Below are 14,070 nucleotides of genomic sequence, written 5' to 3' on the forward strand. Positions count from 1 at the left end.
TGGTGGAAATTATGGTGGATGGATGGTTTAGTGGATGTAGTTTAGGGTTTATTTAGGTGAATGTGGATGCATGGATTAGGAAATGATAATGGGATGGTGTGGAATTAAAAGCTAAAAAAATGGGATAATGGGCATTTAAGTGTGAATGGAATGGTGGGGGGGGGGGGGGACGGCAATAATGGGAATTATGGTGGATGGATGGTTTAGTGGATGTAGTTTAGGGTTTATTTAGGTGAATGTGGATGCATGGATTAGGAGGAAGAATTAGGGTGAAGGGCTTAATGCATGGATTTGGGCCTAAAATGCCCCCCCTTGCATGGCAAGGGAAAGGACTTGGGCTAAAGCCCACGGCAATGGCTCTAAAATGGGCTAAGGTTAGGGTTTAGGTGCTCTAAAAGCCCAAAGCCAAGAATAGAAACTCACGACAATGGAAACCTCCAAGAATAGAAACTTCCAACTTTAGAAACTTTGGTTGCCAATTCCGACTTCTTTGCTCTTCACTTTCATTTCTTCATTTCTTGAACTCCTTTGACCTTCAACCATGTTCATTCCTCGTGCTCCATTTACATACACCACATTCCAGCTCAGTTTTGCTCCAAAAGCTCCAAATTGCATCATTTCATGTAATATGTCCTTTAAACCTGAAAACACATGAAAGTAGCTTAAAAGACTACTTTAAGGAAGAAAACATAACAAAAATGCATAAGAACTAGCTAACTAAGGCGCATAAATATGCTTCTATCAGAACGCCACTTCTTCTTAGTGCCGATGCGAAAACGACGAAGCATCTCTGCTGGTTTACTAGCAATCTCAGGGTGGTAGCGAGACAAGTCGGTGAACTTCCGATAGTACTCGTTCGCAGTCATCTTCTGCTGTTTCAACTCAGTGAATTCCTGTTTCTTGCGATCGATCTACTTGGGGGGCACAAATCTCCTCTTAAATAACCTAATGAAAACATTCCAGTCAGTCTTCTCGGCTGTAGTCAAACTACGAAGCTCCTGCTCCCACCAGGATGCAGACTCCGTACCCAGAAACCATGAGGTCGTCTCGACCCACCTCTCAATAGGAAGATTCCCCTGATTGTTCAACACTCGGAAAGTCTTCTCAATATGCTCTAACCAACGCTCTGCGCCCTCGTGCCCCTCGTGACTGTGGAACTTATCCAATTTCAGATTGTACATAGTCTCCAGAGGAGTCCTCTGGGGAGGGCGGATAGCTGCCTGGATAGCGGTAGCAATAGCTTCCCCCAACTGAGTGATATCGGGGAAACTGGACTCATCTGAACGGCGTGGTTCCCGACGAGGCGGCATAATTCTGGCAGAAGGCACCAAAACCATTAGAATACTCACAAAAGACACATGACTGCCAACCCTAAGCTCTGATACCAAACTGACACACCCCAACCGAGGTCAGGGCATGCTGGCCGTCACGTGGAAGTGACGTAGCCATGTGCACAGTGCGGAAGCTAAAAACAGTAATATCAAAGTACGAACAAATTAAAACTAGCAAATATAATGTGATAAAGTATGTGCTAGCGTAAGTAAGTCGCTGAATTCAGAGCCTAAAGCCTATAGCAGTCCAAAAAAACGATACAACAATAGTGCACCCGAAGGTGACCCTACATAGGTGAGTGTCTGTCAGAAATGATGGGACGTCCTCTGGGAAAACCACCGAACCCGCTAAGTTACTAGAACCTGGAGGGACGCAAAACAAAAGCGTGAGTGGGCAAAAACAAATTCTTTGAAAACCATTTCATAAAATACATTCTAACCCCTCGCCGTAAAACCTGTATACTTCCCAGAAAAATAAACATATATACGTAGGTATAAATATGCCAAGTATGCTCAAGGGTATGCCAACATGCTTAAAGGTATGTCGTCATGCTCAAAGCCTCATAATAACATGCAAGTGCTCAGGTATAAATCACATCAATAGCATAATCATCTGGCAGCCGGAGTCCCCTAAGTGACCTGTACGGCTGAATCTAGAGCTCAAATCTCAAACTCAATCACTAAACCTGCCCACGAGTCGGAACCACCTATAGTGGTCTGTACGACAGGCCTGGGTGTAATACATATGAACGCTCTAGTGCTACGATCACGTGAAGGCTGTGCGAATAATCGCGGGTCACCTACGAGTCGGAACCACCGATAGTGGTCTGCACGACAGGACTGTGCACCTAACTTAGATTCAAGCTGAGCATGTGGTGCGGGAGGTGAACAACACGTGAAGGACTGTGCCCTACTCTGGGCGGGAGCACTAACACCGGGGGTGCAGGTTATGAGCTCTCTAAGCATCTCTAACCACTATTTAATGCAATTGTTAAATAACGCTTACCTGGCACTTACCTATGCCTCCACAGCACCAACATATATATATATATATGACATATGCATAATTAAATATATAATTAAACGTATATGCTACTAATCATGCATAACCACCAATTATATAAAAAGAACGGCATATAGCGAAGCATTTATACTAATTTCTGGGAATTTATATGTATATAGGTGTATACGGAAACAAAAGCCCACTCACTGGTATGTGGAAGGGTCGTAGCCCCCCTGCCTCGAGTGTGCACGCTCGTCCTCGGGATACGTGTCACCTATATGCGAATTAACTATAAAAACGTTAACTTTAAAGTACATAACCGTCCGTTCAAAATAACTTCTCATACATTGCTCAAAATGGACAAATGAATATACCAACGTGATCTACACAACCTCAGGATCACAACCATATTTTTAAAATAATTTTTGGACCTTTCACGCGCCCCCACGCGCCAAAATAGGCACAGACCCACGCGCCCCCACGCGCGGCCACGTGCCATGCACGCCGTCAGGAATATTCCGTTAAACCAACGGAATATTCCGTTAAACCTAAACGAAATATTCCTGTTTCTTCTCCGGTCAGTCCCCGTCGCCGGCGCCGTCGCCGGAAAACCTGCAACTTGGGTTTTCTCGCTCGTTTTTCAACCGTTTTTCATGATTTTTGCACCATTTTAACCCTTAGAACTAGTAGAACACGTCTAAACAAGTTTTAAAGGCTAAAATCTACGAGAATTCACCTGTCCAAAACTCCAAAACTCGGTCAACTTCGAACCAAGCTTTCCCGACGTCCAAATTTGTCCAACGAAGCACTCCCAAGCTCCTGGGAACCTCACAAACACAACTACAAGCTTCAAACGTCCAAAAACAAGCTAGAATAAGTTTGCATGAATAGTGCTCAAATCGGAAAACCTCGAATCGACGTGAAAATGGTGGTTTCCCTACCTGAAAATGGTACCACAGTGCTCCTCACAGCCTCACGAGCTCGATGGTGTCCTTGGTTCCTTCGATTTGCAAAGATTTGGTGGTTTTGGGTTTGGTCCGTACGTATATGGTGAAAAAGAAGGGGGTAGGGAGCACGGGAAAGAGAGAGAGAGACAGGGAATGACAGTGAGAGGGATAGGGATAGGGTGTGTGTGTGTGTGTGGTCCAACACCACACAAAACAACCAAAAACATAACAAAAACAAACTAGGGGTAAAATGGTAATTTCACACGTACGTTTCCGATAATTCCGGGACGGGATGTCACACTAAGAATTACATAAACATAAACATAAACATACTAAGAATTACATAAACATAAACATAAACATACTAAGAATTACATATACTAAGAATTACATAAACATAAACATAAAAAAATTACATAAACATACCAAATAATAAAACACACCAAATAAAATAACATAAACATACCAAATTCAAAAAAACACACTAAATGAACTTAATTATCTTCAACTTGTTTCAATGCCCACTTGTGCTCTATCAAGTCAATTTGTCGGGCATTGTGCATGTCTGGCATTTGAAATGCAGTATATCGTTGAATGAGCCTTTCATTGTAACGTCCATCCCTTTGTAATGGCTCATGTTGCACGGGCTCATCGGTGGCGTCATGAGCACAATATATACGTGTTCTTAAATTGTTCATCGGGTCTGGCTCATATTCATCAACAGCTTCATAATCGTACTCATCTTCCACAATCATGTTGTGAAGAATGATGCACGTCATCATGATGGATCGAAGCGACTCTACATCAAACAATCTGGCAGCACCTCTGACGATCGCCCAGCGAGCTTGGAGGATACTGAAACAACGCTCCACATCCTTCCTGCACCCCCTCTTGACAGCTTGCAAAGTGTTTTTCCTTTGCACTCCGCGGACATGGCACTGTTTTGACAAATGTTGACCAGCGCGGGTAGATGTCGTCAGCTAGGTAGTATGGCCCGTCGTACATACGTCCGTTGACCTCATACGTAACTTTTGGTGCCTTTCCTTGCAAGACATCGTTGAACACTGGGGATTGGGCAAGAACGTTGATGTCGTTTTGAGCTCCCGGGACCCCGAAAAAGGCGTGCCAAATCCATGTATCAAACGATGCCACCGCCTCCAGAATGATACTTTTTGCTCATTTTCTATCCCCGTAAGCGCCTTGCCATGCACTTGGACAGTTTTTCCACGTCCAGTGCATACAATCAATGCTTCCAATCATCCCAGGAAAGCCACGCATCTCCGCCTTCTTCAACAGCCGCTCCAAGTCCATGTGTGTAGGTTTGCGGAGGTACTCAGCGGTGTACATAGATTCGATTGCTCCGCAAAATATCATCAGGGACTCAAGAATGGTTGATTGCCCTATCCTCGTTATCTCATCCACTTGGTCTGCAGATGCTCCATATGCAAGCATCCGCAAGGCAGCAGTAATTTTTTGCTCAGGCAGCAGACCCATAGCACCAAAAGCATCTTTTTTTTTTGCACAAAATAAGAATCATGATTGCAAACAGCAATCATGATTTTGTTGAACAAATGTCGTTCCATTTTAAAACGACGTCTAAAGTACGTATCAGGGAATGCACTATCAGGAACAAAATAATCATCCAAAAGTTCCATACCTCGTCGTTGCCTGCTTCTATCAAGGTTTCCGGAACGGCTGGGCCTGCAAATCTGAGCCGCAGCTTGAATGACTCGACGGGAATGTGAGGCTCTGCCCTTTCTTACTTCGTCATCTCTCATTTGACGCTCCTCATCATTTTCCCTCTCATTTCTTACCCCCTGGTGATTGAACATTGCTTCTGATTCGTTAAACAATTCTTCCTCTTCCTGATTGAATTCCCACATCATCCTTGAGGAAGAAGAAGAAGACATTGAAAGAAAGAAACATAAACTATGAATAATGATATAGATTTTTGTGAATAAGGAAGCAGAAACTATGATTAATGATAGAGATCTTGAGAATTTTGGTGTGAGATTTGTGAAGATGGATGGTGAATTATATAGAGGATTCAGAAAGGATTAGGTTGTGCATAATGCCACGTGGCATGCCGTCATTCGTTACAAATCTGATGGAAATCTATCCTCAAAGATTGTGAACAGATTATGACACGTGGCATGCGGTCATTCGTTAAAAATCTGATGGAAATCTATCCTCAAAGATTGTGAACAGATTATGACATGTGGCGCGACGTGATTGGTTAATAATCTTATCAGAAATCCATCACCAATAATTGTATTATTTTGTATTATTTAATAATACTTCGGATAATGACATGTGGCGCAACGAGAACGATTAAAAATCTGATTCGATATTACAATTAAAATTATTTTGTATTATTTTATAAATAAAAAAAATGCTAATATTTTATTGCCTATTGCCAGGGCTATTGAAGTGTAACGGTGGAGATGCAAATTCTATTGCCAGGGCTACTTACTGTTTATTAAGGGCAATTACTGTTCATTAGGTGGATTGAATAGTGTACTGCCAGGGGAGGAGGGCTCCAACGCTGGAGTTGCTCTTACAGAGCATCTATCAATCACTTCCAAAATGAGATACACAAAATCTGAAACAGAACCTATCCAAAGTTAAAAAACAAAACTAATTAAATAACAATTAGGCAAGAACAACTAAATGTGACGAACAAAATGAAAACACCAAAATCATATCAGGGTTGAGAATCTCTAATTTATTAGAATTAGGGATCCATTAATATAACTATGTCACAGTCTAGTACTAATTTTTTAATTTAGCTCACCAGCAGCAGACGGACTCATTGTATAGAAATATATCTCAGACATAAATGAAAGGATCACAAACATGTTTGAAAATGCTGATAAGCAAAGGGATCTTGCTGTCAAAATATAAAAGGTACCTTAGACTTTTGCCAGATTGGAATCCTTCCGGAATTGATCTGAACCGCAACATTAAAAGGTACAAAAGATCCGTCAACTTCAACTAATAAATAATATTGAATTTAAGAGAGAGAAATAGTATTGAGATTAAGAGAGAGAAAGAGAGGAGAGAGGGGCAACAAATGGAGAAATTTTTAGGTGTGCCGGGAACACCATGCCACGTGGTGTTCCCTCACACATAAAAATTCAAATTTTGAAATAAAAAATTGAAGTATATTCAAAATTTGAATTTTTATGTGTGAGGGAACACCACGTGGCATGGTGTTCCCGGCACACTGAAAAATTACTCCAACAAATGAGTCTACTGAATTTGAAGAAATCTGAACTCAGAGTCTCTAACTTGAATACTTTCATCTCTAAATTTCTTCAAAAAAATTAGGACATGTAAATCAAAATCGAATGTAAATTCAAGTTTGAAATTGTACTCAATTGGAATTAGATCGAAAGAAAATCTAATAAACAATAGTGATTTGAGAAATCTAAATTTGAGAAATATACAGAGCACACACCTGAAGAAGTTATACCATGTCTCAAAGTTCTTTGTGCAAATAGAAAATAGAAACTGCAACTGCAAAGTAAAGAAAACCACGGCTTAAGAATGAAACATGACTCAAAATTTATATTAAAAAACTTAAACATATAAAAAGTTAAAAACTACTTGTGGAGAAGGGTGCTACCCCAAGCTCCGATCCCTAAAACCAATTAGTAGATGAAAACTAAAAAATAAAAAAATAAAAACAAAACTCTTGACAAATCAAACCCGCAAAGAATTGATATTTGGATCCTCAAAATCCTAACTGATAATCAACAATTAGATATCTAACTGAACAAAGCTGCTACACACATAGCAATTAAAAGAAGAACCTCTACACACGTATTATACTTGATCCCCATCTAAAATCATTAAACCCAGATCTTAAAATAATCAGAAATCGCTAGAAAAATGATAGGAGCATATTCATGCGACTTAATTAGCTTGTTCTCGTGCATTTATGTTGTGTTTACTTTGTTGTTTTAGTGTTTAAGGCCACTTTTGTGTATTTTCAGATTATAAGGCCAAAGTGTGCAAGAAGATGCAAATTGGAGTCTTTTGGAGCGAAAGAGGAATGAATGAGTTGAAGACTTGAAGAAACGACGAATTCCTACGCCAACGATGAATTCTTACCAAAATGAAGAATCCTACTCAAGCAAGGTTTCCTACTTGAAGTAGGAAAGTTCCCTAAGTTTCCCGTTTTGGTAACCTTTCCTAATCTTAAACGTCCGCATTTTCTAGCCACTTCGAAGTCCTTGTAGGCGCTTTAGGACACAAAACGAAGGCACTAGCCCAAACACAACCCTTTGCCGTGCCCAAGCCTTTCTTTCCTTCCCTTGCCGTGCAAGGGGGGGTATTTAGGTCCATTGTCATTCACTTAAACCCTATTTCTTCTCCTAATATAACCCTAGCCGCACCTCTCACCCTAATTCATTCATACACCATAATCAGCCACCATTCTCTCTTATTACTCCCCAAAAAACTGTGCATACACATTCAGCCACCATAAACTTAAAATCCCATAAAACAGCCGCAAGATCCCCCATTCATTGAAGATAATTCATCCAAACCGTGCATTCTACCATAACCCTATTAACCCTAATTCCCATTATTACCGTGACATTCCATCACCAAATAATCACAGCCGCAAGCCACATTCCACAGATTATCACCCTAACAGCCGCAGCACCCTTTTCCCATTCCATTATTTTTCATTCAGCCACTAACAGCCGCACCATTCACCTTTTCTCCATCACAGCAGCACCATCCCATAATTCTAAATATCCCGCAGCCACCATTACAATATTCTCCCATTATCAAACAAACAGCCGCATATATATTTTCCCAAAAAAAACTGTGCAGCCAATTCCAGTTTTTTTTACTCCCCTTCACAGCCGCAGCCTATCTCCACCATTTTCCACCACCATACAAACCTTCACACACCACCCCATAGCCTTGCCGCATCCCTAAACCACCGTAAATCTATCCCTAACCCAGAAAACCATCCAAAAACCACCCATAACCAAACTGTCGCAGCAAGGAGAAGAGGAAAGAGGACTTAGACGCGCAGAAATTCAAGTGGATTCGTTGGGCGTTCTAGGTGTAATCCATCCTTTGTTCTTTATGTTTAAATTCAATTTTATTTTTCTTGTTGTGAGCATGAGAGGCTAAATCCCCCTAGTTAGCTAGGGGGTGATTCGAAACCATGTTTATGCTTGCAATATGAATTGATTATATTTGGTTGGAATTTCATAAGTTGTGAATTCAATTTGTTTAACTGCTTGATCGATAACTTATTTATGTATGTTGATTGAGAGTGCACGCTTAATTTTCATGCATGAATATGACGCTAGAATATAAGTGAATTTCACCTAATAGTTATGAACTTATATTCACAAGTAGTGGAGGTTGCTTATAAACAATCGCGTTAAATGAATTCTTGGCACTAGTTTCATGCTCATCATAGTAACGAATGCCTCGTCAACACTTATAGTTTTCATGATGCTTAATGATCTTTGATTGTATCTTTATTGTGCTTTTCACGTAAAGGACTTTTGGAGAATGTTTTGAATTGCGTTGCGCTAACCCATCCAATTCATTAACTTAAGGAGAACTTGACGGTTAATTTAAGCGGACCTAATTAACCCGGGGTGTTGAGTTTCATAATTTATCGAAAGACCAACTAAAAGTCATTTTGTATGCAAGTGTGACGTGTGTGGAGAAGAACCTTCTAGCTAGCATTCATTCCATATTTCATCACATTCATATTTACATTCTGCCTTTAAATTACAATCGTTGCATTTAGTTTAATTTCGTCAAAACTACAATCCCCCTTTACCTTAGTGTCTAATTTAGTTAGAAAGTGTCTTAATTTGTGTTTATAAGTATTTTGCATTCTTTGAGTCTAGTTTAGTGTTTTTAACGTTTGTTTTACGTTTTTGAGTCAGTGTCCAAGTGATTTAGTAATCCCTCCTAATCCCCGGTCTAGAACGATCCCTACTTGCATCTTTACTACAATTGTCACAAGAGGGTTTTAATTTGTGTGCTTACTTAGTTCGCATCAAATTTTTGGCGCCGTTGCCGGGGATTAGCAACTTTGCTAATCCTTTGGATTGTTTAATTTTTGTTTATTTATTTATTTTGTTAAAGTTTCTGATTTTGTTTCGTTTTCCTTGTTTTAGGTACTAGTGCATGACTCAGAGTTCTCAACCGATTTGTGAGCGTATCTCGGACTTTGACAGTGACTTTGAGAGGACTTTGAGACGAAGGAAGAAGCATCACGAATCAAATCCGCCAAGCTCGGAACCTGAGCTTGACGAACAAGGCCTAGAAGAGGAAGAAGAACCCACGGCAGGGATCTTTGAGGAACCCACGGCAGGGATATTTGAAGAAATCCAAGGCATGGCGGTGGACAACCGTACACTCAAGGAGCTTTCCGCCTCAGGTTTGGATAATGCCGCACCCTTGTGCATTCAATACCCTCCACCTGCCCAAGGTAAGACGGATGAGTTTGAATTAAAGTCAAGTTTACTTCATCATATTCCTAAATACCATGGCTTGTCCATGGAAGATCCTAACAAACATTTGAAAGAATTTGAAGTAGTTTGCTCTAGTATGACTCCCGTCAACGTCGATGGAAGCATATTGAAGATGAAGGCTTTTCCATTTTCTTTGATGGATAAAGCCAAAGATTGGTTATATGAGTTAGCTCCCGGAACCGTCACATCGTGGGAGAGCATGAAGAGGGCCTTTCTGGAGAAGTTTTTCCCAACTTCTCGAATCATCCTTTTACGAAAAAGGATAAGTGGTATACAGCAAGAAGATGGTGAGTCTTTTCCTACGTATTACGAACGTTTTAAATCTCTTGTTGCTTCTTGTCCACAGCACCAGATGAAGGAGGAGTTGCTTCTGCAATACTTCTACGAGGGGCTCCTGCCAATTGAACGACAAATGCTTGACGCATCGGCGGGTGGAGCATTGGTGGACAAGACACCCATGGCGGCCAAGGTCTTGATTGCGAACCGAGCATTGAATGCTCAACAGTATGAGGGAGTAGGCCAAAGAGGACCCCCACGGCACCAAGTACATGAGGTAAGTTCAACGTCCGATCTTCATTCATAATTGGCTAACCTTACTTCTATTGTATCACAGATGGCTGAGGGAATGAAGATGCAAGGACCTGTGGTATGTGGCGTATGTTCTATCCAAGGACATGCCTCTGAAAAGTGTCCTCAACTCATTGAGAATGGCGGATGGGAGAGTGCGAATGCCATTGGTTTTCAAAGCCAAAATCAGTCAAGACATGATCCGTACTCCAACACGTATAATCCGGGGTGGCGAGACCACCCAAATTTCAAGTGGAGGGATTCCCAGCAACCTCAGAACCAAGGAGGCTTTAGGCAACAACCCCCGGGGTTCTTTCCCAAACCCTACGGCCCACCCCAAAATCAAGCCCAATCCGGCCCAAGTGCCTCAGGTACGTCTCTTGACAATGATGCACTTCTTAAAATACTAACTAAGTTGTCTAATGGGCAGGAAGATCAAGCGAAGGCTATGCAAAACCAAGATAAAAGGGTGGATCAACTTGAGAAACAAATTGGGCAGATTGCCGAGTTTGTAGGTAAGTTTCGAGATCCCGGACAACTCCCTAGTTCCACCATTCCAAATCCGAAGGGAGGTTTCGAAAGCGCAAAGGCCATACTTTTGAGAAGTGGAAAAGAAGTCGGGGTAGGTCCTACACCATCATCATCAAGCCCCGAAGAGGATGAAAAACGAAGAATTGAAGAGGAAGAAACAAGGTTGCCCACGGCAAAGGTGGACATACCTTTGCCGCAAGTCTCTATGGCCCCAAATCTGCCCAATTCGGCCAATAAAGGTAAAAATGTGTTAAATTCAGTTCCTACTAATGTTTTCCCTTCGAATGTCCCTTTTCCTAGTAGGTTCAGGCAAACGAAGAAAGAAGAAGCTGAAAAGGACATCCTTGAGACGTTTCGTAAAGTTCAAGTGAATATACCCCTGTTGGATGCAATAAAGCAAGTCCCGAGATATGCCAAGTTTTTAAAGGAGCTTTGCACCACTAGGAAGAGGATGTCGACTAAGGAAGTGGTAAAGGTAGGTGAGAATGTGTCCGCCATCTTGCAACGCAAACTACCGCCCAAATGCAAGGATCCAGGTAGCTTTACCATTCCTTGTGTCATTGGGAATACTAGATTTGAATCTGCCATGCTTGATTTAGGTGCTTCTATAAATGTTATGCCATATTCCATTTATGCATCTATGAACTTAGGAGCATTGAAAAATGATGGGGTAATAATACAATTGGCCGATAGATCTAACGCCTATCCAAAGGGAGTTTTGGAAGATGTTCTTGTGCAGGTTAATCATTTGGTCTTCCCGGCGGATTTCTATGTCCTCGAAATGGATGAATCAGACCATGCTCCTTCGTTGCCCATTCTACTTGGAAGGCCATTCATGAAGACGGCCCGGACGAAGATTGATGTGTATAGTGGAACTTTGTCCATGGAATTTGATGGGGAAGTTGTTAATTTTAATCTTTCTGATTCTATTAAATACCCTAGTGATGACCATTCATGCTTTTCTATTGATATAATTGATTCTTTGGCGCAGGGATATCTCGACGATTTGAATGACGATGCGCTTGAAAATGTCATTACAAGAAGCATGGAACTCAAAACCAATGGAGGGGGATTGTTGAAAACCCACGGCACACACTCTTTACTCCATGCCGTGCATCCTAGTGAGGAATGCATGGAGTTGGTTGCTGCCCTAGAGTCACTTCCTAGGAACGAGGGTAAGTTTTCTAAATTTGAGTCAATTCCCATTTCGACTAATAAATTGCTTCCATCCATAGTTCAGGCACCTACCCTTGATCTCAAACCATTACCGGGACATTTGAAGTACATTTTCTTGGGGGAAGAGGAGACATTACCGGCCATCATTTCTTCATCACGCACGGCACAAGAAGAGGAGAAACTAGTGCGTGTTTTGAAGGAGTTCAAATCTGCCTTAGGTTGGACGTTGGCCGATATTAAAGGTATTAGTCCCGCCACATGCATGCATCATATATTTCTTGAGGAGGGGGCCAAACCAACTAGAGAGGCTCAACGCCGTCTTAACCCTCCGATGATGGAAGTTGTGAAGAAGGAAATAATCAAGCTGTTAGATTGTGGAGTTATCTATCCTATCTCGGATAGTAAGTGGGTTTCGCCTATCCAATGCGTGCCGAAGAAATCTGGAGTGACGGTTGTGGAGAACGCAGACAATGAACTAGTGCCCACTCGAGTCCAAACCGGTTGGCGTGTATGCACGGATTATAGGAAGATAAATGCCACCACGAGGAAGGACCACTTCCCATTGCCATTCCTAGATCAAATGTTGGAAAGGTTAGCAGGTCATTCATTTTATTGTTTTCTTGATGGATATTCTGGGTATAATCAAATTGTTATTGCACCGGATGATCAAGAAAATACTACCTTTACATGTCCCTTTGGTACATTTGCTTATCGTCGTATGCCATTTGGTTTATGCAATGCACCTGCTACATTTCAAAGATGCATGATGAGCATATTTTCAGATTATGTTGAGAAAATTATTGAGGTTTTTATGGATGATTTCAGTGTGTTTGGTAATTCATTTGATGGTTGTTTGAGTAATCTTAGTTTGATTTTGAACCGTTGTGTTGAAACTAATCTTGTGCTTAATTGGGAAAAATGTCACTTCATGGTTAAACAAGGTATTGTTTTAGGACATATTATTTCTGAAAAAGGCATTGAAGTAGATAAATCTAAGGTAGACCTTGTTCGTCACTTACCCGCTCCAACTTCGGTTAGAGAGGTTCGTTCGTTTCTTGGTCATGCAGGTTTTTATAGGCGGTTCATAAAGGATTTCTCAAAGATTTCACAGCCATTATGCCGATTGCTGCAAAAAGAGGTGGCGTTCGAGTTTGATGATGCATGCTCCACGGCTTTCAAGCACCTCAAGGAGGCTCTCACTTCGGCTCCCATTATCACACCTCCAGATTGGAGCCTTCCATTCGAGTTGATGTGCGATGCTTCGGATTATGCGATTGGTGCTGTTTTGGGGCAGCGAAAGGACAAACAACCTTATGTTATTTATTATGCATCTAGAACATTAAATGATGCTCAATTAAATTACTCAACCACTGAAAAAGAATTACTTGCTGTGGTATTTGCATTAGATAAGTTTCGGTCATACTTACTTGGGACTAAAATTATTATTTTTACTGATCATGCAGCTCTCAAGTATTTGCTCACGAAGAAGGAGGCCAAGCCTAGACTAATTCGATGGCTTTTGCTCTTACAAGAGTTTGACATTGAGATTCGGGATAAGAAGGGTGTGGAGAATGTGGTGGCTGACCACCTAAGTCGGATGATACATGAGGAAGCAACGCCAATTTCTGAAACCTTTCCCGATGAGCAATTAATGTCTATCCAGGTAAGTGAGCCTTGGTATGCTGATTTGGTTAATTTTCTGGTGTCTAAGCAAGTCCCCAACACGTTAAGCAAAGCTCAACGTGATAAATTAAAAAAGGATGCACGTTTTTATGTTTGGGACGATCCTTATTTGTGGAAAATATGCCCTGATCAGATTGTGCGTCGTTGTGTTCATGAATCTGAATTTAATTCCATTTTGAGTTTTTGCCATACATATGCATGTGGTGGACACTTCGGCACACAACGCACAGCGTTTAAGGTTCTTGAGAGTGGTTTTTATTGGCCTACGTTGTTTAGAGATGCTAGAGTTTTTTGCTTAACATGTGATAGAT

The 14,070-nt window shown here is 41.3% G+C and overlaps 1 long non-coding RNA gene and 1 pseudogene across 1 annotated transcript; one reads left to right on the forward strand and one right to left on the reverse strand.

Annotated features, from left to right (window-relative positions):
- Window positions 1–2,470: 2,470 nt before the first annotated feature.
- Window positions 2,471–3,575, reverse strand: LOC148691571 (uncharacterized). The gene is made up of 3 exons (XR_015954728.1): window positions 3,276–3,575; window positions 3,071–3,181; window positions 2,471–2,608 (listed from the first exon to the last, which is right to left on the reverse strand). It is a non-coding gene; the product is annotated as an uncharacterized LOC148691571 (long non-coding RNA).
- A 5,880-nt stretch (window positions 3,576–9,455) lies between these two features.
- On the forward strand, window positions 9,456–13,231 carry LOC148691572 (uncharacterized; annotated as a pseudogene).
- Window positions 13,232–14,070: the final 839 nt, after the last annotated feature.

The sequence above is a fragment of the Pyrus communis genome, chromosome 13, assembly GCF_041283825.1.
Source record: "Pyrus communis isolate YQ-2024b chromosome 13, ASM4128382v1, whole genome shotgun sequence".
Lineage (NCBI taxonomy): Eukaryota > Viridiplantae > Streptophyta > Magnoliopsida > Rosales > Rosaceae > Pyrus > Pyrus communis.